Genomic DNA, 9,660 nt, shown 5'->3' on the forward strand with positions numbered 1-9,660 from the left:
AGGTTAAATAAAAAAATAATATATCATTCTAAATATGTATTTCACCACCAACCTGAATACACTTGCAATTATGTGGTAACTTAGTTTTAATGCCTTTTAACCAAGATGGTAAGCTCTCAAAAACAATACAAAGCCAGAAGTGCTCGTAGAAAACTATTTTCCAAAACATATAAATCACACTCTAGGTCGGAATATGAAGTACCCAGTGTAAAGATATTGTTTGCAGTTAATTCTGTGGCAGAATACTGGTTTTACAGGACTAATCTAAATCCTGGTTGATGAGATAGCTGTCCACGGGTTTAGGCCTCTAAATCTTCTGGCACAATAGGTAAAAACTGCTTGGGATATTTTAAATGCTATAAGAGCTTGTTGACCTCTTAACAATCGTTTGTCACCAGAGAGCAGCAGCCTATGATTCACTCCTGTTGCATGTGGTGGCTTGCCAACACCATACCCTGGACAAGTGTCTTCATTTCCATACAGTCAGGGCCTTCGTCTCTTTACTGTAGTTGCAGCTCGGGCTCTTAACTTGTGTGGCGCATCCTAAACTAACTTGCCGCAGCTCGATTTTGAGACAACTTTCAGCCAGGTGCCACCACTGCCTGTGTTTTATTACGCGGTGGTGGCCACACAAGGCCTTCAGTCAGACAGGAACAAGGCGTGCATGAGGACAGACAGGTGGGCAATTAGCACCGCCATGATACTCTTTCCGGTCCCCCTCCTTCAAACCTCCTCCTTCTCTAAAAAACCATTCCTCTCCCTGGTGACCTCCGAGTGCCTTGGGGGAATAGTTAATTTGGGATAATTATGGTGTAACCCCTTGTCATGGTCACCATCTGTGTGATTATTAGACACAGTCAGCCAGCCATGGTTGGCTGGGCTTATTGTTGCCTAATACAATGAGTAAACATGTTAGGAGTGGGTCCAGGTGTGCAGCCTGTGCCCACTTAGCAAATCAATTGTAGGCCATTTGAATGCCAAGGCAACGAGTAGACCGCATAGGGAAGAGGGAGAAAAACAACTACTTGAGCTGGGAAGCTTCTGTGAATACCCCTGTTTGTTGCACTGTTGGCTCACTGCTAGGGTTTCTAATTTCCACACAAACCGGAGCATCCATCAAACCTGTATTCAAGCTAATTACATGAATTATGTTGATATCACACCCTGTGTTTCTGTCCCTGCGTTTCTGGGCACTGGGTGTTTCAGACTGCATATTCTGTCATGTTCTGGATCAGTATTGACTGTATTAGGTAAGAACTGGTACAAAGAATAGCAGTCATTTGATATGTGTTGATTTTATATGAATCAGATATGGCACCTTTAATTCCCCTCTCAACACTGTGTCCCTTTGTTAATGAAATTGTTTTGTGGTGGGGGGATCCAGTGTTCAGAGAACCCTGTATGATCCACTACTCAGATGTACAGAGCAGATATGGAGAAAGGTCAGAGGAGGAGTTTGATATTCTGCCGGCATTTCCGTTTGACAGGACACAAAGACAGTGCAGAGCCACTCAAGCTTGAAATGATGTTTCTTCCCCCAGCCAGGAGGGTATGGCTCCCTTGCCACACACCATAGGTTGGAGGCAATCCATTTTATAGTGTAAATAAAGATCTCTCTCTCTCTCTTTCTTTTTACCTCTCCCCCTTTCTCTCTCTCTCCCGCTCTCTCTCTCTCACTCACTCACTCACTCACACACGTAGGGCGGCCCAGCCCCCGAAGTTACTTTTATCAACTGTATGCAAGAGGTTTTATTGTCTTCTCAGGAATTCAGCCTTCTCTGTGTTTCTCTCCACATCCCCCATTCTTTCTGTAAAGCAGAGGTTTTGTTGTGATAGCATCTTGTAGGTTTGATATCCGATTGGAAGAATTAGGGATAGCGTCTATTTTTCTCCATTTCCACCTGACTGACATGCCCAAAGTAAACTGCCTGTTACTCAGGCCCAGAAGCCAGGATATGCATATAACTGGTAGCATTGGATAGAAAGCCCTTTGAAGTTTGTATAAATGTTAAAATAATGTATGAGACTATAAGACATTTGATATGGCAGGTGAAAATCCAACCAGAATTGTTTTGTTCTTGAGCTCCCAGGCTCTTATAATGTAAAGCTATGGGTTCAATGTAATTCCAGCTCCCAGATTGCAATTTCTATTGCTTCCACTAGATGTCCAGTCTTTGTTCATTGTTTCAGGCTTGTTTCTTCATAAACGAGCAAGAATTTTGAGTTTTTGTACAAAGAGTCGGTACAATATTAGTCTGTTGGCACGCGACGAAGAGCTTACGAATTTTCCTTTTCTAATGAACATACTTCTTTCCGTATTAAATATGAGTTTATTTACATTTTAGGATACCTGAGGGTTTATAGAGACATAGTTTGACTTGGTTGAACAAAGTTTAGCGGTAGCTTTTTGACACCTTTGTCTGCAAGTTGAACAAGTGAATTACTGGAAAACGATGGCGCCAACTAAACTGACTTTTGGGATATAAAGAAGGATTTTATCTAACAAATTCATGTTGTATCTGGGACCCTTCCGATTGCAAACAGAGGAAGATTTTCAAAAGTAAGTGGTTTATTTAATCGCCATTTGTGATTTTATGACGCCTGTGCTGGTTGAAAAATATGTTGTATGCGGGCGCCGTCCTCAAACAATTGCATGGAATGCTTTTGCTGTAAAGCCTATTGTAAATTGGACAATGCAGTTAGATTAACAAGAATTTAAGCTTTTTAAACAATATAAGATACTTGTATGTTCATAAATGTTTAATATTTCACAGGATGTTGTCGACAGCGGGACGCTGGTCAACAACTAAAATGTTGAATCTAAACATGCTCAAATGGATATAAAAGGATCTTAGCTTCATTGTCTCTTTCTCTTTGTTCTTGGCTACACTGTCTCTCTCTCTCTCTCTCTCTCTCTCCTCTCCCATGAACTATGGACATGGCACAAGCCATGGCTGGGTCTTCCAGCATGACAACGACCTGAAACACATATCTAGGACAACTAAGGAGTTGCTCCGTAAGAAGCATCTCAAGGTCCTGGAGTGGCCTAGCCAGTCTCCAGACCTGAACCCAATAGAAAATCTTTGGAGGGAGCTCAAAGTCCGTATTGTCCAGCGACAGCCCCAAAACCTGAAGGATCTGGAGAAGGTCTGTATGGAGGAGTGGGCCAAAATCCCTGCTGCAGTGTGTGCAAACCTGGTCAACAACTACAGGAAACGTATGATCTCTGTAATTGCAAACAAAGGTTTCTGTACCAAATATTAAGTTCTGCTTTTCTGATGTATCAAATACTTATGTCATGCAATAAAATGCTAATTAATTACTTCAAAATCATACAATGTGATTTTCTGGATTTTTGATTTAGATTCCGTCTCTCACAGTAGAAGTGTACCTACGATAAAAATTACAGACCTCTACATGCTTTGTAAGTAGGGAAACCTGCAAAATCAGCAGTGTATCAAATACTTGTTCTCCCCACTGTATACAGTGTTGTAACGTGGCAACAGGTCACAAATCTTGCTGCAGTGATGGCACACTGTGTGGTATTTCACCCAATAGATATGGGAGTTTATCAAAATCTGGTTTGTTTTCGAATTCTTTGTGGATTTGTGTAATCTGAGGGAAATATGTGTCTCTAATATGGCCATACAATGGGCAAAAGGTTAGGAAGTGCAGCTCAGTTTCCACCTCATGTTGTGGGCAGTGTGCACTGTCGTTCTGCCCCTGAACAGGCAGTTAACCCACTGTTCCTAGGCCGTCATTGAAAATAAGAATTTGTTCTTAACTGACTTGCCTAGTAAAATAAAGGTAAAATTTAATTTTTTAAAAACATAGTCTGTCTTCTCTTGAGAGCCAGGTCAGCCTACGTCGGCCTTTCTCAATAGCAGGGCTATGCTCACTGAGTGTAACGGTTTTCTAGTGGTGATGAAGGAGAGTCGGACCAAACTGCAGCGTGTCGATTGCGATCCATGTTTAATATAACAAAGATACACGAACTTACAAAAAAACAATAAACGAAACCGAAACAGCCTATCAGGTGCAAACTAACAACGAGTACACATAGGACACTAAGGACAATCACCCACGACAAACTCAAAGAATATGGCTGCCTAAATATGGTTCCCAATCAGAGACAACGATAAGCACCTGCCTCTGATTGAGAACCACTCCAGACAGCCATAGACCTTGCTAGACAACCCACTAAGCTACAATCCCAATACCACCACCAAAACCCCAAGACAAACACACCACAATTACAAAAACCCCATGCCACACCCTGGCCTGACCAAATACATAAAGATAAACACAAAATACTTTGACCAGGGCGTGACAGAACCCCCCTAAGGTGCGGACTCCCGAACGCACCTCAAAACAATAGGGAGGGTCCGGGTGGGCGTCTGTCCATGGTGGCGGCTCCGGCGCGGGACGTGGACCCCACTCCTTTAATGTCTTAGTCCCCTCTCCCTTCGTCCCTGGATAGTCCACCCTCGCCGCCGACCATGGCCTAGTAGTCCTCACCCAGAACCCCACTGGACTGAGGAGCAGATCGGGACTGAAGGACAGCTCGGGACCGAGGCAGCTCGGGACTGAGGGGAAGCTCGGGAGTGAGAGAAAGCTCAGGAGTGAGAGAAAGCTCAGGAGTGAGAGGAAGCTCAGGAGTGAGAGGAAGCTCAGGAGTGAGAGGAAGCTCAGGAGTGAGAGGAAGCTCAGGAGTGAGAGGAAGCTCAGGAGTGAGAGGAAGCTCAGGAGTGAGAGGAAGCTCAGGCCGGTAAATAGATCTACCAGCTCCTGGCTGGCTGGTGGTTTCAGCAGATCCTGGCTGACTGGCAGATCCTGGCTGACTGGCAGATCCTGGCAGATCTGGAAGAGTCTGGTTGACTGGCAGATCTGGAAGAGTCTGGTTGACTGGCAGATCTGGAAGAGTCTGGTTGACTGGCAGATCTGGAAGGGTCTGGCTGACTGGCAGATCTGGAAGAGTCTGGCTGACTGGCAGATCTGGAAGAGTCTGGCTGACTGGCAGATCTGGAAGAGTCTGGTTGACTGGCAGATCTGGAAGAGTCTGGCTGACTGGCAGATCTGGCGGCGCTGGGCAGACTGGCAGATCTGGCGGCGCTGGGCAGACTGGCGGCGCTGGGCAGACTGGCGATGCTGGGCAGACTGGCGGCGCTGGGCAGACTGGCGGCGCTGGGCAGACTGGCGGCGCTGGGCAGACTGACGACGCTGGGCAGACTGGCGGCGCTGGGCAGACTGGCGGTGCTGGGCAGACTGGCGGTGCTGGGCAGACTGGCGACGCTGGGCAGACTGGCGACGCTGGGCAGACTGGCGACGCTGGGCAGACTGGCGACGCTGGGCAGACTGGCGGCGCTGGGCAGACTGGGGGCACTGGCGGCGCTGGGCAGACTGGCGGCACTAGCTGCCCCATATAGGCTGACAGCTCTGGCGGCTTTACAGACTGACCGCTCTGGCGGCTCCGTGCTGACTGGCAGCTCCTTGCAGACTGGCAGCTCCTTACAGACTGACAGCTCCGTGCAGACTGACAGCTCCGTGCAGACTGACAGCTCCGTGCAGACTGGCAGCTCCGTGCAGACTGGCAGCTCCATGCAGACTGGCAGCTCCATGCAGACTGGCTGCTCCATGCAGACTGGCTGCTCTATGCAGACTGACATCTCTGGCTGCTTCATGCAGACTGACAGCTCTGGCTGCTCCATGTAGACTGGCTGCTTCATGCAGACTGGCAGCTCGGGCTGCTTCATGTAGACTGACAGCTCTGGCTGCTCCATGCGGACTGACAGCTCTGGCTGCTCCATGCGGACTGACAGCTCTGGCTGCTCCATGCGGACTGACAGCTCTGGCTGCTCCATGCGGACTGACAGCTCTGGCTGCTCCATGCGGACTGACAGCTCTGGCTGCTCCATGCAGACTGACAGCTCTGGCTGCTCCATGTAGACTGGCTGCTTCATGCAGACTGGCAGCGCGGGCTGCTTCATGTAGACTGACAGCTCTGGCTGCTTCATGCAGACTGGCAGCTCTGGCTGCGCTGAACAGGCGGGAGACTCCGGCAGCGCTGGAGATGAGGAAAGCTCCGACAGCGCTAGATAGGCGGGAGACTTCGGCAGCGCAGGAGAGGAGAAAGGCTCCGACAGCGCTGGAGAGGCGAGGCGCACTGTAGGCCTGATGCGTGGTGCTGGTACTGGTGGTACTGGACCGAGGACACGCACAGGAAGCCTGGTGCGGGGAGCTGCTACCGGAGGGCTGGGGTGTGGAGGTGGTACTGGATAGACCGGACCGTGCAGGCGCACTGGAGCTCTTGAGCACCGAGCCTGCCCAACCTTACCTGGTTGAATGCTCCCGGTTGCCCTGCCAGTGCGGCGAGGTGGAATAGCCTGCACTGGGCTATGCAGGCGAACCGGAGACACCGAGCGCAAGGCTGGTGCCATGTAAGCCGGCCCAAGGAGACGCACTGGGGACCAGATGCGTAGAGCCGGCTTCATGGCATTTGGCTCGACGCTCAATCTAGCCCGGCCGATACGCGGAGCTGGAATATACCGAACCGGGCTGTGCACCCGCACTGGAGACACCGTGCGCTCCACAGCATAACACGGTGCCTGCCCGGTCTCTCCAGCCCCCGGTAAGCACAGGGAGTTTGCGCAGGTCTCCTACCTGGCATAGCCATACTCCCTGTAAGCCCCCAAGAAATTTTTGGGGCTGACTCTCGGGCTTCCATCCGCTCTGCCGTGCTAGCTCCTCATAATGCCGCCTCTCTGCTTTTGCTGCCTCCAGCTCGGCTTTGGGGCGACAATAATCTCCAGGCTCATTCCAGGGTCCTTTACCGTCCAATTCCTCCTCCCATGTCCATAACTCCAGGTGGTGCAACCTCTCCCACTGTAGCTGCTGCTGCTCCTGCTGCTGCTGCCTCTGTTGCCTCTTCTCCTGTTGCTCCTTTGGGCGGCTACACTCCCCTGGTTTAGCCCAGGGTCCTCTCCCGTCGAAGATCTCCTCCCATGACCAGAAATCCTTGGTGAGCATCTCCTTTTTCGGCTGCTCCTGCCTGTTGACACGCCGCTTGGTCCGTTGGTGGTGGGTGATTCTGTAACGGTTTTCTAGTGGTGATGAAGGAGAGTCGGACCAAACTGCAGCGTGTCGATTGCGATCCATGTTTAATATAACAAAGATACACGAACTTACAAAAAAACAATAAACGAAACCGAAACAGCCTATCAGGTGCAAACTAACAACGAGTACACATAGGACACTAAGGACAATCACCCACGACAAACTCAAAGAATATGGCTGCCTAAATATGGTTCCCAATCAGAGACAACGATAAGCACCTGCCTCTGATTGAGAACCACTCCAGACAGCCATAGACCTTGCTAGACAACCCACTAAGCTACAATCCCAATACCACCACCAAAACCCCAAGACAAACACACCACAATTACAAAAACCCCATGCCACACCCTGGCCTGACCAAATACATAAAGATAAACACAAAATACTTTGACCAGGGCGTGACACTGAGTCTGTACATAGTCAAAGCTTTCCTTAAGTTTGGGTCAGTCACAGTGGTCAGGTTTTCTGGCACTGTGTACTATCTGTTTAGGGCCAAATAGCATTCTAGTTTGCTCTGTTTTTTGTTAATTCTTTCCAATGTGTCAAGTAATTATCTTTTGTTTTCTCATGATTTGTTTGGGTCTAATTGTGTTGCTATCCTGGTGCTCTGTGGGGTGTGTTTGTGTTTGTGAACAGAGCCCCAGGACCAGCTTGCTTAGGGGACTCTTCTCCAGGTTCATCTCTCTGTAGCTGATGGCTTTGTTATGGAAGGTTTGGGAATTGCTATCAGGGTGGCTCAGAGGGGGTGAGAGCCCCTGGGCTTGGGGTTCTTCATTTGTCTGTTCTGCTGTGATGTCAACGCTATGGTCAGGGTCTGGTGTGGACAGTTCTGCTGTGGTGACGAGACTTTTGTCGGAAGCTGAGGTGGGCTGTTCTGCTGGCTTCTCTGTTCTGCTGGCCACCTCTCTAGAGGGTTGTTCTCTGTCACACGTTATCCCCATCAACCTCTCCTCCAGCAGTCTGATCCTCTCCTCTAGAGCTCTGTTCTTCTCCTGATCTTGCTTTTTATATTGTTGAAGTTGTCTCACCACAGTCCAGAGTGCAGATATGTCTCTCTCCACCTCCAGCTCTCCGGGTCTGGTTAAGGGGGTGTTGTGCTGGACTGTTGTCTGGGGCTTTGCTGACTGGAGTGTAATCACCTGCTGTTCGAGCTCCACCTGCCTTACCTCCAGCTGGGTAAATTTGTCCTTCATTTCAATGAGAGGGTAGTACTGTGCTGGGAGGTTGACTTTCTGCTCGTCTGTGGGGTTATATAATGAAGAGGTCTGGTCTGGTCTGACCCGCTCGGGGTGGGGTTATCGTTCTCAAGGAAAAGCTTCTCCTGCTGGGCTAATTCTTTGACTAGGTGATAGTCCAGCTGAAACTGTTTTGGGTTGCCCTGTACCATTACTGTTCCAGAGTTATATAGATTTATATTAGCTGACTCAGAGTCCTCAATGTCAAGTATCCTGAGTTTCCACCCCTCGTTAACACCCCCTCTCTTAACCTCTCTGGCACAAGTGGGACGGTAGCGTTCCACCTCGACAACAGCCAGTGAAATTGCAGGGCGCCAAATTCAAAACAACAGAAATCCCATAATTAAAATTCCTCAAACATACAAGTATTATACACCATTTTAAAGATACACTTCTTGTAAATCCAACCACAGTGTCCGATTTCAAAAAGGCTTTACTGCGAACGAACACCATGCGATTATGTTTGGTCAGCGCCTATTCACAGAAAACCGTACAGCCATTTTCCAGCCAAGGAGAGGGCTCACAAAAGTCAGAAATAGCGACTAAATTAATCACTAACCTTTGATGATCTTCAACAGGTGGCACTCCCAGGACTACATGTTAGACAATAAATGTGTGTTTTGTTTGATAAAGTTCATCTTTATGTCCAAATACATCATTTGAAATTGACGCGTTATGTTCAGAAATGCATTGTCTCAAACAAACATTCGGTGAAAGTTCAGAGAGCCACATCAAATTACAGAAATACTCATCATAAACATTGATCTGAGATACAAGTGTTTAACATACGATGAAAGATACATTTCACCTTAATGCAACCGCTGTATCAGATTTCAAAAAGGCTTTACGGCAAAAGCACACCATGCGATTATGTTAGGTCAGCGCCTAGCCACAGAACACCATACATTTTCCAGCCAAGGAGAGGTGTCACAAAAGTCAGAAATAGCGTTCAAATTAATCACTTACCTTTGATGATCTTCATCTGATGGCACTCCCAGGTCTCCATGTTAGACAACAAATGTTTGTTTTGTTCGATAAATTTAATCTTTATGTCCAAATACCTCCTTTTTGTTCGTGCATTTAGTCCTGTAATCCAAATGCACAATGCGTGGGCACTAAGTCCAGAGATGAAGTCAAAATAATTCCATTACAGTTCGTAGAAACATGTGAAACGATGTATAGAATCAATCTTTAGGATGTTTTTATCATAAATCTTCAATAATATTCCACTGTCCATTGTCTTTAGAAATGAAAGGGAACGGAGCTTGTACTCACGGCCACGCGCGTGACTAAACTAAAGGCTTTAAACCAG

This window comes from Oncorhynchus tshawytscha, linkage group LG30 (genome assembly GCF_018296145.1).
Source record: "Oncorhynchus tshawytscha isolate Ot180627B linkage group LG30, Otsh_v2.0, whole genome shotgun sequence".
In the NCBI taxonomy this organism is placed as follows: domain Eukaryota; kingdom Metazoa; phylum Chordata; class Actinopteri; order Salmoniformes; family Salmonidae; genus Oncorhynchus; species Oncorhynchus tshawytscha.